Below are 11964 nucleotides of genomic sequence, written 5' to 3'. Positions count from 1 at the left end.
GGCAAAAGTCTAAGGACTTTCTGGATCAGTTTTATTCGCAGTCTGTGTAATCCGGATGACTTACCACTGTCCTATTAAGTACAAGTATGATTAACAAATGGATATGTATTACATATCAAAACAAGCACATTTACATTGAGTCATAAATGTGTACCATGCATATGGCGTGCCTTTGTCTTATTGGAGGGCAGCAGGTTTAGGGCTCTACACTTATTTTTTTTTACAGGCGACGCATTGGATCTCGAATTGTCATTGTACGGGTTGGCTATAATTAAACTCCTGCTGCTTGACCCAGAGTAGACGGGTACGGCGAATTAGGAATGAAACACAAACATCAGTGTGAATTACGGCTGGAGGTAGCCGACATCTATAAGGAGCAAAAGTGATGCAGCTCTTCGCGAGAATCGAGGATTACGAAAAGGTCCTATACCCACAATGGGGTTGAGTAACATGATTCAGAGGTTCGAATGAACCGGTGACTTTGGAATTGCTCCAACAAGTGGCCGATGGCCAATTCTGCCATAAATTGTTGAAGAAGTTACTGTTGCCATGGCTGAGAGTGCTGACGAAATGTGCGATTTTCAAGCAGTACACAAGCTAGAATGAGATTTTCACTCTGCAGCGGAGTGTGCGCTGATATGAAACTTCCTGGCGGATTAAAACTGTGTGCCGGACCGAGACTCGAACTCAGGACCTTTGCCTTTCGCGGGCAAGTGCAGTTTTAATCAGCCAGGGAGTTTCAGTACACAAGCTGTGTCACTACTGCTGTTCCGTGGTGCACTGTTTTTCAGGCAGCATTAGTGCAATCTCTGTCCGCCCCCGGTAGTTTAGTGGTCAGCGCGACAGTTCCCGGTTGGGTCGGAGATTTTTATCCGCTCAGGGACTGGGTGTTTGTTGTGTTGTCCTATTCACCATCATTTCATCCCCATCGATGAGCAAGTCGCCGAAGTGGCCTCACATCGAAAGACTTGCACCCGGCTAACGGTCTACCCGACGGGTGGCCCTAGTCACACGACATTTACATTTTTTTAGTGCAATCTCTAGTGCGGTTCCAGGCTGTCGTGGATGCAGATGGTCGTCACACTGAGCAACGTTTGCAACAGTTAATAAACGTTACCCTCTCGCGTGGAAATTAAAATGTGTGCTTTTTATGCTTTTTTCGTTATTTTTCTTCGGAGTGTCCTCACAAATATTTCCTCAAAGTCAACGTAGGACAATGATGTCCTACGTTGACTCACTTTTCATGGGGACCCTCTCAAGTAGCGAACGTTTCACTAAAACCAGCCTGTATGCGGGTTGTAGCATTACAGTCGGTACATCAGCTACATTCTCTTCATGTGATACTACAATCTTCGTGTACGTTTTTTAAGAAGAGAAAACGTGTTAAAACATTGTCAATAAATTTTTACATGCTTCAAATTAAATACCTTATAAAGATCATATGTGACACAATCTTAAACAATTGTTTGGGCTGTAAAAACTGTTAACCATGTGTCTTATAAAAACTAATGAAGAAATTTTAGAATCCAATACTAGGGAGCTGCTTGGGTCGTAGAAAGGTACTGCGATCACAAAATAAAGTATACTAGAACACTAGTTGATTAAAAAATTAAAACTTTTCCAATGAAAAAGTACGCAGTTAAATACAACACTTGGAATGCATGAGAGTAAGATGATAATTAGAAAACAACTACGGTCACACCACGATGGAGGACCAAGATGAAATAATCAAGTAATTCAAGTATTAAGCAGTTGCGAACAAATTATTAATCACCCTACGGCGTTGCTCATTAACAGATAGTCCAAGAACATCAGCTAACTATATTTAGCAATAGCACTAACGGCTTAAGGCCCAATAACAAACGTCTTCCACAATTAAGCCAAAACACATTTGTGCCATTTCTCTGGCGCTTTGCGTATCCGGCACTATCGATAGCCACTTGTATTTCTGTTTCCGTCTGGTTCGGCCTGCGCAGGCGCTGAGACGGCTGCTGCCCTCTGGAGCGTTTTTCGCGGGGGGCCGCGCGCGCTCGGCTCGGCAGTTGGATTCGCACCGAGCTGGTGGTATTTTGCCTTCCGCCCTGGCACGGAGGTCTGGTCTCGTTGGCGGGCCTCATTGATTTGGGCATTGGGCAGTGTGGCGTGTTGATGATGTGGTGTAGTGGACAATTGATGGATCCCCGCACGCGATCGCTCGAGGTTCTCAGCCTCTGAAAAGGGTGCCACGATATCACTTGGGTTTCCGCACCCAGGAGTTGTAAGGACTGCAGGGCAGGCTTTCTGTGTGTTTGCTCTGTCCGGTCTGCGTGGCGGGGATCGTTTCACCTTACTTCAGCTGCTGTTTATATTTTCTGCGTGATTCCGTTTTAGCCGGAGTCTGGGTGTCGAGTTTTCTGCTGGTGTGTACCCGGTCGTCGCTCCTGTTTTCCCGCCCGGGGGGCAGCTGTATCTGTTGGTGGGAATTATGTGGCAGTGTGTTTTGCGTGGACTCGGTGTGCTCACGCGCCCCGATTCTGAGTTGAAATTACTGTGGTCAGGCTGGCTCGGTTGCTGGAGTGTGTGTTATTGGTTTTCTGGCTTGCTGGGGACTGCGTGCGCGCCTGTTCCGTTTTGCGATGTGGCAGCAGTCTGATATTTTTATGTGTGGTTGTTAAGTTGCTAGCAATTGCTTTTAGCCTTGTGCTTACTTATTTTTATTTAAATTGCTATGCATTGTCATTTGTCTGTTCTATTACCTTTATTTATTTGTAGTTTCAGTTAAGCCTAAGACGATGTCCAAGGTGCTAGCAATTGATTTTAGCCTCGTGTGTACTTAATCCTATTTAAATTCTTGGGCATTGGCATTTGCTTGTTCTTTTACTCTTATTTATTTGTTGTGCCAGTTAGCCCTAAGATGATGTCAGACCTTGGTATCTGTCAACCTTATTTTGGCTACTAGCGCTCAGGTGCAATATTGCCGGACCTATCCCGGATTTGTCATTAATTGAGAGCCTTTTACACTCTATTTTTAGTAGTAGGTTTGGCAAGTGCACTTGCATATGGTATTTATTGTGTGTTTCCTCCCCCCCCCCCCCTCTTCTTCCTCCTTCGTGTAAACTGATTTTGGCAAGATTGCTAGGTGGCCTGTGTTATTACCTACGTAAGTTTGCCCGCTGCTGTAGTCGTAACATGTTTTGACCGGCAATCGGCCCATGTTGGCGAGAGTTTGAATGTGTTTTGCGCTGTTGATGTTGGGCTTTGCCGTACATACATTTAGTCATGTACGTGTTGTTGTGTTAAGGATTTTAGGTCATTTTTAATTGAGATACCTGTTGGAAATTTTATCACTCTTTTAAAGAAGGTATAGGAAGGAGTAACTTCAACTGAAAATTTAATTGTAAATTATACATTTGTGCTTCACATTTAAAAATTTAACTGTATTAGGTGAAATTATGTAGTTTAATGCACAATGCACAATGATTATTTGTTAATGTATCAAATTGTAGACAGTTTTGAAGTTTCTCTGTTTACCTGTGGTCTATAACATTTTTATTGTAAGCAGCTTGATTTGTTTGTGTCACTGTAATTTGTAAGCCACAGTGTAATTTATTACAATTAATTAATTGTTTTGGGGAAATACACCTTGAATTGTATGTCTCCTTTTCATTAACCGAATCCCATCCAAATCATCCGCTCAACGTTGTCCGAAAAAGATTAATACATCGTTTTAGACTGACTCTGGTGTCCAGTCGATGGTACAGATGGCGAATACTGTCCTGGGATACGTCATGCCACACCTGCTCGACCTCTTCACTTAGTTCTTTAAAAGTTGTTGGTTGACGAGTTGCACGAGTAGCTTCTCGTCCCGTAAGATCGCACACGTGTTCGATTAGCGAGAAGTCTAGATCGTGCTGGACAGGAAAGTTGCTGCACGTCTTTTAGAGCCCATTGAATTTCACAGGCAGAGTGTGGACGAACATTATCCTGTTGTAAAGACAAATCACCTTCGTGTTGCAGAACAGCAAACGAACGAGAGTCACAGCATTCTGCACGTACTAAGCGCTGGTTATCGGCCCCTCCACAAACACCAAAGGTGAACAAGAGTTGTAGCTTATCGTACCCCAGACCTTAAGGCCTGGGGTGTGGCCAGTGTGTCTTGGACGAGTGCACTCAACGAGACGGCGCTCACCATGTCTATGTCGTACAAACAAACGACCACCAGTTGCGTGCAGGCAGGATCTGCTTTCATCGCTAAAGATGACAGCGCGCCGTTCAATCTGTAAGGTGGCAGAATAAATGAAGGTCAGATTCACACCTTACATGAGAGCTTCATATATCACAATGGCAAGGTGAATATGACATCTAACTTAATTTGGTAGTAATGAGCAAATTTGCCTGTCAGTATGAAGTGCTAAAAGGGATGACACTCAATTGGCGGTAATTAACACGCCATTCCTATAATGCATGTTTGAGTGGAAAGTGAAACAAGCAGCAAGAGGCGTTTTAGTTTGGAATTCAGAGGGACGAGGGCAGAGGCAAGGCTGCGCTATAGGGGGTAACACGGAAACCACTTAAAGGGGTGTCCCAGGCAGAAAGTCAACGACTGACCAGGTGACTCAGATGGGGAGGGCGAGAATAACGCCCCATCTGAGGGAGGACAGGAAAGAAAGCTTTTAGAAATCTGCCTTTCACAATTACAAATGGATACGAAACAACACCAGTGACGCGTTTTCGATCACGTGTCCAGCAAGTGGTACATATGTGAGAAAGACAATGTATGCATTTAAGCATCTGGAATGGGCACAAAACATTCGATTGGCGGAAACGCGCTGGGAAGGAGAAAAGAGACACTTTAATGGTAGGGACCTAGCGGTTGGTAGAGAGAGTTTCCATAAAATAAGAGGAACGCTCCTATTGGTCGAAAAAAGCCGAGACGTGAAGAACGAAAGAACCCAGGTGGGGAGACAGTTCGGCTATGAGTAAGACAAGACGGAAATTTTCGGGAGCTCTTCTCTGAACTGGCGTCAACTGCAGAACAGAGTGCATAACGCTCTGTACGACGCAGAGGAGTAATTTCTGTGAACACTGCGTTCACAGCGGCTGATATCCAGATAGAAATTAGCTGCAGCATCGTTTAGCTCCAACTTTGGAGAAACGAACCAGCCAATTAGTTAATTGTTCTTGCGAGAACTGAGAGGGCATTATAATATACACGCTGCTCCAACCATGCGCGTGTATATTGCCACATTCTAAGACCAAGGATGAGTACATGTTGTCTCGCATAATGGGAAACATAGACAAAGTTTCTGCTGGAAAATTCAGCAATGGTGTAATTAGTTTTATAGGAATTTCAGCGGAAGAGAGTGGCCTAGCTGACGACAGCTCATCCTAGCTTAAGGTAAATACCGCGTGAAATGGTTCAAATGGCTCTGAGCACTATGGGACTCAACATCTGAGGTCATCAGTCCCCTAGAACCTAGAACTACCTAAACCTAACTAACCTAAGGACATCACACACATCCACGCCCGAGGCAGGATTCGAACCTGCGACCGTAGCAGTCGCGCGGTTCCAGACTGAAGCGCCTAGAACCGCTCGGCCACCGCGGCCGGCCCGCGTGAAGAGGTGTAAACTTGTTGGTTCACCAGCTTGCGTCCACCGTAAAATCGAGCGACCTCGGGTAATCTTTTGCTCAATTTGTCACATAACTAACCATCCACCATAGAGTTGATTGTCATCCGAAAAATAGTACCGAACTTTGAACCGGAATCGGACGATTTTCGTAGTACTGACCAACATCATAATGTAAGTGTAGGAACAATTTTGTAAAGAAACTTCTAGTTAAACTTTAATATTGTCGCGTTTAGGATAATTTAACCTTCTGAGAATTAATATTTAATCTTGTTGAGTTTAGGATTATTTCACTTTTTGATGTTGACGAGATGAGTTATCCTGACAACTGCTTTTTGTTGTCACATTGAAAACTGTGTAAAAGCGTGTATTTTTGTGCTAATATTGCGACATCAAACATGTCATTCATACTTACACAGTTGTCTTCAATCGTAGAATAAGTAAACCACATCTTCCAAGTGATCTTCAAATGGCACCAGTCTGGCCGTGCACATCGATGCTGCGGCGAGAGAGGAAAACGGGCTAGAGTTGAGCGTGCCCGTAGTCTCACTGCTAATAACCAGTTCACTACAGTTCGTGTTGACAGGTCTGGGCTCACAAGCCCTCTTATCTGTGTTGTGGTAGAGATACGACCTGCCACTGCTCCCCTTACAATATGATGACACTGGCGGGCACTGTGCTTCGCGGACATCCAGAACCTCGTCTATGGGTGTGAGAAGGTTCGCGTACCCACTGACATCAGCATCGTTGTACAACTGATGCAACACTTCTAACTTGTGTGGCAATCCTCAGAAAGTACCATCCCGCCATTCGGAAGGCTACGATTTGACCTCTTTCAGACTCGCTCAGAGGGCTGAAGGAAGCACAAGTGCATATCCGTGGCACGGTTGCCTACTTGCTTCACACGTTTGTTCCACAAGAAGCCTTCTGGCTGTAAGCATTCCTTACCAAAGGGCAGAAACAGATGGTGCTCTGGTGGTCATGGCACTACGTTATCTGTTGGCGGACGACAATGAAATCATTATCAATATATCTACTATCCTCCACGGGGCATATGGCGTCATCGTATCAAAATAGACATCGTGTTTGTAGATGTAGTACTTTTTTCAAGCAGTGTAATTAAAGCATTAAGAAATTGGAGTATATGTGGTTAACAAAGAAATACAGGTCAAGACCAAGCAATTAATTATTTTTAGCAACTGTATAAACCGCTTAGGACCCAACGAAAAATATCTATCATTGCGAAGCCGTTTCAATTTTGCGTAGAACTTTAACCAAGGAACACGACGCCTTTGCCATCAATATCACTTTACATCAACACTGGCCAAACTTCAGTGGGATGAATTACACTTTACGACAAATACAGAGAAACATAATTGAAGGCTGACGACCATGCAACAAGCTTTACAATAGGTGAAGGTGCTGCAGGATTCACAAAAATAGTATTTGTTATGGCGCAATGACCGAGCAAACCATCAGGTTGAACTTATAATAAAGATCGCCTCTAGACGGTTTCTCTTAATTTACAGTTGCATTAAATCATATACAACTGAAATATAAAACACCAACGCAAGGCAGCGGGTAATTTCGAGGATTACAGGACAATAAACAGTGGCAATAATCAGCAAAGGAGAGAGAGAGAGAGAGAAGGGGGGGGGAGAGAGATAGAGAGAGACAGAGAGAGTTGCTGATGTATTTAGGAAGTATAAGTACTACCATGTAATTTGTTTTGGATACTTTTGAGCACAGTCACGATTACTGCTCTAGGGCTACATCGTGACTATTAATCTGTCTGTCTATAGGACTTAAATTATTCCCATATGTCTACAACAGACTCATTTCGAAAACAGTCTTTCATTATTTTAACATAGTGAAAGACTTCTTTGTACTAGTTGAGTCACTAAATTTTCCGCTTTTCTTTCGCATATATATATATATATATATATATATATATATATATATATATATATGTGTGTGTGTGTGTGTGTGTGTGTTCTTATTTTAAATAATTCCAGAGGTATCAAGGAGACCACAAGGCCATCGAATTTTTGTGCTTTTTTGTATTTAAGGTACGTCTGGAGGACAGCATTGTATGATAGTGAAACATGGACTGTGGGAAAACCGGAACAGAGCAGAATCGAAGAATTTGAGATGTGGTGCTACAGGCGAATGTTGAAAATTGGGCGCACTGATAAGGTAAGGAATGAGGAGGTTCTGCACAGAATCGGAGAGGAAAGGGATATGAGGTTCAAAAAAAGGTTCAAATGGCTCTGAGCACTATGGGACTTAACATCTGTGGTCATCAGTCCCCTAGAACTTAGAACTACTTAAACCTAACTAACCTAAGGACATCACACACATCCATGCCCGAGGCAGGATTCGAACCTGCGACCGCAGCAGTCGCGCGGTTCCGGACCGCGCGCCTAGAACCGCTAGACCACCGCGGCCGGCCAAGGATATGAGGAAAACACTGATAAGGAGAAGGGACAGGATGATAGTGCATATGTTAAGACTTTGAGCATATGAGAGATTGCGTGAAGCGTAAAATAGAAAACGACAGAAAAACAATTATTTTGAATATTCATTACCGATCTATTACAGAGGCTCGATAATTAGGAATATTTGTATGTAACGGAAACTGGATTTTTGTGTGCAATATATGATTATAAATAAGAAGACGTGCGTTTTACATAAAATACCTATTAAGTGTGTTAATTAGCATTTATTTGATGAATTTTATATTTAAATATTGAATGGAAAAAATAAAAGACAGAAACGAGACTCGGCCTAGCGATTATCAATCTCAATTCAACACTCCACAGAAACAATTATTAGTAATAACTGTTGTTGTTGTTGTGGTCTTCAGTCCCGAGACTGGTTTGATGCAGCTCACCATGCTACTCTATCCTGTGCAAGCTTCTTCATCTCCCAGTACCTACCGCAACCCACATCCTTCTGAATCTGCTTAGTGTATTCATCTCTTGGCCTCCCTCTACGATTTTTACCCTCCACGCTGCCCTGCAATACTAAATTGGTGATCCCTTGATGCCTCAGAACATTTCCTACTAACCGATCCCTTCTTCTAGTCAAATTCTGCCATAAACTCTACTTCTCCCCAATTCTATTCAATACCTCCTCATTAGTTACGTGATCTACCCACCTTATCTTCAGCATTCTTCTGTAGCAACACATTTCGAAAGCTTCTATTCTCTTCTTGTCCAAACTGGTTATCGTCCATGTTTCACTTCCATACGTGGCTACACTCCATACAAATACTTTCAGAAACGACTTCCTGACACTTTAAATCTATACTCGATGTTAACAAATTTCTCTTCTTCAGAAACGATTTCCTTGCCACTGCCAGTCTACATTTTATATCCTCTCTACTTCGACCATCATCAGTTATTTTACTCCCTAAATAGCAAAACTCCTTTACTACTTTGAGTGTCTCATTTCCTAATCTAATCCCCTCAGCATCACCCGATTTAATTTGACCACATTCCATTATCCTCGTTTTGCTTTTGTTGATGTTCATCTTATATCCTCCTTTCAAGACACTATCCATTCCATTCAACTGCTCTTCCAAGTCCTTTGCTGTCTCTGACAGAATTACAATGTCATCGGCGAACCTCAAAGTTTTTATTTCTTCTCCCTGGATTTTAATACCTAAACTTTTCTTTTGTTTCCTTTACTGCTTGCTCAATATACAGATTGAATAACATCGGGGAGAGACTACAACCCTGTCTCACTCCCTTCCCAACCACTACTTCCCTTTCATGTCCCTCGACTCTTGTAACTGCCATCTGGTTTCTGTACAAATTGTAAATAACCTTTCGCTCCCTGTATTTTACCCCTGTCACTTTCAGAATTTGAAAGAGAGTATTCCAGTCTACATGGTCAAAAGCTTTCTCTAAGTATACAAATGCTAGAAACGTAGGTTTGCCTTTCCTTAATCTAACTTCTAAGATAAGTCGTAGGGTCAGTATTGCCTCACGTGTTCCAACATTTCTACGGAATCCAAACTGATCTTCCCCGAGGTCAGATTCTACTAGTTTTTCCATTCGTCTGTAAAGAATTCGCGTTAGTATTTTGCAGCTGCGACTTATTAAACTGATAGTTCGGTAATTTTCACATCTGTCAACACCTGCTTTCTTTAGGATTGTAATTATTATATTCTTCTTGAAGTCTGAGGGTATTTTGCCTGTCTCGCACATCTCGCTCACCAGATGGTAGAGTTTTGTCATGACTGGCTCTCCCAAGGCCGTCAGTAGTTCTAATGAAATGTTGTCTACTCCCGGGGCCTTGTTTCGACTTAGGTCTTTCAGTGCTCTGTCAAACTCTTCAAGCAGTATCGTATCTCCCATTTCATCTTCATCTACATCCTCTTCCATTTCCATGATATTGTCCTCAAGAACATCGCCCCTGTATAGACTCTCTATATACTCCTTCCACCTTTCAGCTTTCCCTTCTTTGCTTAGAACTGGGTTTCCATCTGAGCTCTTGATGTTCATGCAAGTGGTTCTCTTATTTCGAAAGGTCTCTTTAATTTTCCTGTAGGCAGTATCTATCTTACCCCTAGTGAGATGACTACATCCTTACATTTGTCCTCTACCCATCCCTGCTTAGCCATTTTGCACTTCCTGTCGATCTCATTTTTGAGACGTTTGTATTCCTTTTTGCCTGCTTCATTTACTGCATTTTTATATTTTCTCCTTTCATCAGTTAAATTCAATATATCTTCTGTTACCCAAGGATTTCTACTAGCCCTCGTCTTTTTACCTACTTGATCCTCTGCTGCCTTCACTACTTCGTCCTTCAGAGTTACCCATTCTTCTTCTATTGTATTTCTTTCCCTCATTCCTGTCAATTGTTCCCTTATGCTGTCCCTGAAACTCTGTACAACCTCTGGTTTAGTCAGTTTATCCAGGTCCCATCTCCTTAAATTCCCACCTTTTTGCAGTTTCGTCTGTTTTAATCTACAGATCATAACCAATAGATAGTGGTCAGAGTCCACATCTGCCCCTGGAAATGCCTTACAATTTAAAACCTGGTTCCTAAATCTCTGTCTTACCATTATATAATCTATCTGAAACCTGTCAGTATCTCCAGGCTTCTTCCATGTATACAGCCTTCTTTTATGATTCTGGAACCAATTGTTAGCTATGATTAAGTTGTGGTCTGTGCAAAATTCTGCCAGGTGGCTTCATCTTTCCTCAATAACTAATGAGGGGAAATATGAGTGTTTGCCCATTGACTCGAGGGTAATCCTTTTGGAATGTAAATAGTTTGGCATACTTAAAGCAACATGGTTTTAACTGAATTCTTAATGTTAGATGTGTAAAAATAATAGCATGGTTTTCTAACGTAATTCTATTTTACTAAATTTATAAGTAATGTAGTCACTATATTTGTATGTAGTGAGCAAACGGGGTGTTTTTTTTTTTTACTTAAAACAACTAAATATTTCGAAAACGATACAACGTACGATAAAAATGATTTAGGTGAAAAATTAATATTAGTAAAGAGGACATCTGTGTGTGCTACAAATGGTTTGCTCTGAATCACCTCTTCTGAGTGGGCGGGGTCTACTTCGTATTTTAGAATGGGGAATCCCTATTTCCTGGACATTCGGATTCTACTCCAGAAATTACGTACGGTTTACTGAAACCATTGTTTATTATTCGTGATGGATGGCGCTGTAATCGACAAATATCAAGTGTGCCTATTTTTGAAGTTAAGAACCGACGCATCTGATTCCACATTTCATTTACGACGGTTTCGGTGGCCGCCCTCGAACCCTGTTACCAGGGTGACTGATCTCGGTGTGTTTCCATCCAACCGCCGTAACTCTCGTGCTGTCGGCAACGCGGCTACCTGCGGAATACGAACGACAACCATTGTAATTTCCTTGAAGAAATAGTCACAGGCTCACCTGCCATGGAGACATACATACCGTGTAAACACTCACATGCTCGCCCCATCGCTCAGCGCCCCACCACGCAGCACACCCCACTTCAGTGTCGGGACCTTTACAAGCATCAATACCGAACGTCTGGGTACCGCTCCACTCTCGAGCCTCTTCTGGCACAGCTGGCGTAATGGATGATGTATCTATGACAGAAAAGATAGAAATAATTTTTAATTCAAGGCAAAGTTGCAAGAAAGTAGGACGCTATTGTTACTCTGTGCTGAACGTTCTCTGATAGGCCACGACACGCTATTCACGTGGTGTACAACAATTCGCTACCAAAGACAATGTGACGCCTAAAAATCAAACTATAGAGGAACTGTAACGGGGAACATAAAAGATGAAATTATAGCACTAGCTGCGGTGTCTCGTAATCCACATGCAAGTA

At 42.5% G+C, this 11964-nt stretch overlaps 1 long non-coding RNA gene across 1 annotated transcript; it reads right to left on the bottom strand.

Moving 5' to 3' along the window:
* Positions 1–11265: 11265 nt before the first annotated feature.
* On the bottom strand, positions 11266–11714 carry LOC126253622 (uncharacterized). The gene is made up of 2 exons (XR_007546006.1): positions 11562–11714; positions 11266–11482 (listed from the first exon to the last, which is right to left on the bottom strand). It is a non-coding gene; the product is annotated as an uncharacterized LOC126253622 (long non-coding RNA).
* Between the last annotated feature and the right edge of the window lie 250 nt (positions 11715–11964).

This window comes from Schistocerca nitens, chromosome 4 (assembly GCF_023898315.1).
Source record: "Schistocerca nitens isolate TAMUIC-IGC-003100 chromosome 4, iqSchNite1.1, whole genome shotgun sequence".
Classification (NCBI taxonomy): Eukaryota; Metazoa; Arthropoda; class Insecta; order Orthoptera; family Acrididae; genus Schistocerca; species Schistocerca nitens.
This window is presented reverse-complemented; position numbering and strand designations above follow the sequence as displayed.